Here is a 4,927-nt window from a genome sequence, read left to right as displayed (position 1 = left end):
TTCTGATTAAAACTGTGCCTATAAAATAACTGAAGATGGATATAAACCTTTTTCTTTTGATGTTCTTCTAAGGCACTGAGATTATATAAAACATAAACAAATCCTAAATTGTTCAAAAATTCTAAGATTTTTTTTTCCATATCAAATTTATGTGGGCTGATAGTTCCGTTGGTAAAGTGCTTGTCTTACAAGCATGAGAAACTCAATTTAATCCAGAACCCAGGTTAAAAAAAAAGAGAGAAAAATAGCCAAATGTCATGGTGTGCTTGTATTGTAGCATTGGGGAGGTAGAGGCAGGCTTTTCCCTGAGACTCACTGAGAAGTCATTAACCTACTCATGAAGCACTAAGCCACTGAGAAACCTGTCTCAACAACAACAGAAAAGGTAGATGGTGTCTGTAGAATGTCTCACTAGGTGCTCCTCTGTCTTCACATGTATGTGCCAAATGCACACATACACAGAAATGTACACCCTCCCCCACAAAAACATGCACACACACACATACACACACAAAATTATATGTAGGATACCTAATGCAAAGACTGAACTCTCAGATTCCCATTCATGATAGTTTTATCTAGACCTTAGAGGGGTAAAATCAGAAAGAGTACACATGGTGGATCCCTCTCTAGCGTGTGATATAGAGACCCAGGGTCTGTGACAGTGTAGGAGTTTTGTGTATTTTACTAATATTGTTATTCCACGTATCTGTCCTTTTCATAGCATGTGAAATTTATTATCACTTTTCCTACTGATTTATTCTATAGCTATATGTGGATTTGAGAAATGCTGAGAACTTCAAAAAACCTTCTTAGTTTTTTAGATAAAAATGGCAACCAAAACAATGTGATTAGAGAGGATGACCTTCCATAATTTTTGAATATCTAGCAAAAGTAGCATTAGAACCAAGATTGCCCTCCATAAAGAGCCCTTCTCCTTCCTTTTCTCCACCTTTTGACCTCTTATCCTCCCCATATAGTCCTATTTCTATTTTTCATCATATGTATTTATTTATACATAGTATTTAGATTCTGCATATGAGAGAAAACTTGTGATATTCACCATTCCGAATTTGACTTATCATGCTTAACATGATATTCTCCAGTTCTACCCATTTTACTGGAAGTGACATAGTTCCATTCTTCTCTAAGTCTGTTTAAATTTTCAGTGAGTACATCAACCACATTGTGTTTATCCATCTGCTCATCTATTGAGGAACATTTAGATGGATTCCATTCCTTTGCAGTGATGTGATAAACAAGGATGTACAAGTGTATCTGTGGTATACTCACCTAGATTTCCTTTTTTAGAAGATTAAAAAACGGAAATAGTTGTCTGTGTGTGTTTGTATGCATATATGCATTGTGTGTGTGTGTGTGTGTGTGTGTGTGTACACCAACAGAGGACAGAAAAGGGAGTTGTAGTTCCTGGAGGTAGAATTACATGTGATTGTAGCTCTCCGATATGGTTGTTGGAAACTGAACTCAGGTCATCTAGAACAGCAGCAAGTGCTTGTAATCACTGAACCATCTTTCCTGTTCTATGACTTGGATTCTTAAGGGAGGGGAAAAAGAAACACAAACACACACACATACACAGAGAGAGAGAGAGAGAGAGAGAGAGAGAGAGAGAGAGAGAGAGAGAGAGAGAGAGAGAGAGAGAGAGAGAATCAGAACAGGAAAGAAGGTGACCAGTGAGATCGTGAACACAAACAGACACACTAGTATGAAAACACCGTAAAAACCATCATTTTGTCTAATTGCAGAAGGTTTTGAGAAGCTTGGTTCCTGCTCTCATTTGCTTGACTGTTGCTGTGATAAAACACTGTGCTACAGGATAAAGCACATCATTGAGGGAAACCAAGGCAGTAGCCTGGCGGCCAGAACAAAAGGAGAAACCATGAAGGAACACGGCTTATTGGCTTGCTCAGCTAGCCTCCTTTGACATGCAAGGCCTACCTGCCTAGGGATAACAAGGCCCACAGAGGGCCTGCAGGGACGGCACAGCCCACAGTGGGACGGGCCCTACTATATTCATTCAAGAAACTGTCTCACAAACATGGCCACAGCACAAACCTAATTGAGGCAATTCTTCAGCTGAGATTCCTTCTTCCCAGGTTTGTCAAATTAACAATGAAGCTGACCAGGTTGGTCCAGTACTCTGAAATCTATTATTAGAAGAAATAAAATATTGCTAAATTTCAATAAAGCCTCACATGTTTCACAGGTTTTACCATTTTTATGCTAATGATGGAAAATACCTTTTTCATTTGTTTGTTATGGCAATTTCTTTATAGAGAGCTTAATGATAATAGCTACCCACATTGAACCCTAATTATGTGTCAGGCATTGAAATAGGTAATCTACGTACATTATGCTAAATGTACTCAGAATCTTAGGAAATAGTATTACTTTGCTTCCCAGTGGAGCCTATGACTCAAAGTTCTATAAAATAGTCAATGGCATAAAACTTTTAATACAATAGATAAATTTGGTCTCATAACTCTCTGAGCTAGAAGACTAAGCCTTTGAAAAAGGAGAAAAGTGTTTTTCCCTCTGACCTACATAGTTTTTACTTTGGACTTTCTGTATAATAAGTACAATAATAGCAGAAAATAAGCATGCATGTTCACATATACTTCATGCACATATAGAAAACCTCATGGAGAAATGAATTCATTTCAAATATATGATTTGAATGACGACTTATAAATGGCATCTTTGACAAAGAACAGTAAAGTTTGGGAAAATTGAAAAATGAGAAAAGTCCTGAGTCTGTAAGAGCTGACATGTTGTAGGAAGGCAGGCATACGGACCGAAAAGGCTAATTGCTAAAGTGTGATATGCAGATATCTGTAATGCCTTCTCCAGTTTGGATGTGTCGAAAGCAGTCTTCTGTGATCAACATTTGTCCTTCCTGACAGCAAGAGGATGAGGTTCCTTCTGTAAATGTATTTTTTTTGTCTTTAAAGTAAATGGAGGGGAAGCAGAGAGCTTTCCTTGTGTCTGCTCTGAATTGCCTTGAGCTAAAAATACCCCTCCCAACAGTGTGGCATATTTTGATGCTCAGCATAAGGAACTGAGCTCAGATCCCAGAACCCACATAAAACTTGTAGGATGTGACTGTGCAGTAATCCTAGCACTGTGGTGATAGATGCAGGAAAATCACGAGGGCTCGATGACCACCAGCCTAGCTCCTGGTCCAGTGAGCAATCGTGTCTGAAGGGAACAAATTGAAGAGTGGTAGAGCAGGATATCTGAGATCCTCCTCTCAACTCCTATGCATGCACAGGCACATGCACATACCTGTGAACGTATATCACACAAATACACACATACAAAACTCATGCCTATGCATACACACATCACATGCATAAATATCCAAAATAAAAAATAAATACACTTTGCCATTTCAGGAAGAATATGAGCTCAGTTAAGAATAAAAATTTTTTTTTTCAATGTAGGTATGGTTTGGTTTCTATTTCCTCTGTATTACGAGGATCCCGATTTTCTTCCAAGCTCTACATTTTAGGCTGATTTAGGGCTTCAGCCACTAATTTCACAAATATTAATGAAGCTTCTGCAAGGCTCTAGGCACTGTTCTGGGCTCTGGGATATACCTATGTATAAAGCTAACACAGTCTCTAGCCTCAGCGAGCTGGGGTATTGTTACTGATTGCTAACAGACAATAAACAAGGGGCAAATGCAATAAGAAGTCGACTTCAGATAGCAAGATGAACGGCCTTAATGAAAACAGCGATTAGGGAACAAGAGAAACTTTAATAATTGAGATGCTGTAATTAGGTGAAGCTAATTTTAAGTTCAAGAACATGCTTTTTAAAAACAAAGCGCATTTGCTTTTCTTCAATAAAATTTGCTAAATGTTTGCCTCTAATTCTCTACTATTGAGCCTAAACTATATTATATGGAAGTTTGATTATTCTCTTGCTTAATTTCATTCTCTTTACTGGTGTGCTATTTGGTTAAAAAGTGAGACTTTTAGCTGCTAGGGAAGAGAGACAAGCTTTCTGGGAGGGGTTCAAGCCACCTATACCCTCTTTGACAGAAGCACTGTAGGCAATTCACTTCCCAGATTAGCTCGCGACCGACCCTTTCTTTTTATTTTACTTAAAGTTTTATTAAATTTTTATAAAATTTTTAAATTTTACCTACCATCTTCAGTTCCTCCTCCCTCCCCTTCTCCTGCCCTCCACCTCCCCTCCACCCCACCCATCATCCACTCCTCAGAGGGAGTAAGGCCTCCCTTGAATAGTCAACAACATCTGTTATACCAGGTCGAGGCAGGGCCTAGCTCTTCCCTCCTACATCTAGAACTAGGCCCTCTGAATGTGGGAGACACTTTCAAGGCTTGATCTGTTTGTGGGGACCCTGGCAGTGGGACCAAGATGTGTACCAGTTGCATGAACTTGCTTTTTGGAGCCCATTCCTAATGGTGGAATACCTTGCTCAGCCTTGATGCAACCATCCCTTCCAATTCTAGTGAACTCAGTAGTTAAAGTAACCCTATACCATGAAGGTTAAAATATCTGAAATGTTTTTAAAATATATACTTTTTCATTAAGTAAAATGAATATAAAAATACTTTTCATTGTCAAGAAGCTTTTGAAAACTTTATAGTTTGGAAAAGTACATTATCTCTATATAAATATCATTAAATTAATACTCATTATAAACATCTACTATATCATACATGTTCATTTAAATCACCTACTGTTTTCCCCTAAAACGTTCCTTTGGCTGTGAGTGCTCCAGGGGACACTCTGGAATTGACTTCTCTTGACATATGGAGTTATAATTCAGGAGAGATTTTAGAGGCATCTGTGGTATCAGGCATTGGGGAGCAGGACGTCAAATAAGGAATAATTAGTTTGGGGGGATAAGGTTTATAGAATTCTCCTGAATTAG

This window comes from Peromyscus eremicus, chromosome 6 (genome assembly GCF_949786415.1).
Source record: "Peromyscus eremicus chromosome 6, PerEre_H2_v1, whole genome shotgun sequence".
NCBI classification, from domain to species: domain Eukaryota; kingdom Metazoa; phylum Chordata; class Mammalia; order Rodentia; family Cricetidae; genus Peromyscus; species Peromyscus eremicus.
This window is presented reverse-complemented; position numbering follows the sequence as displayed.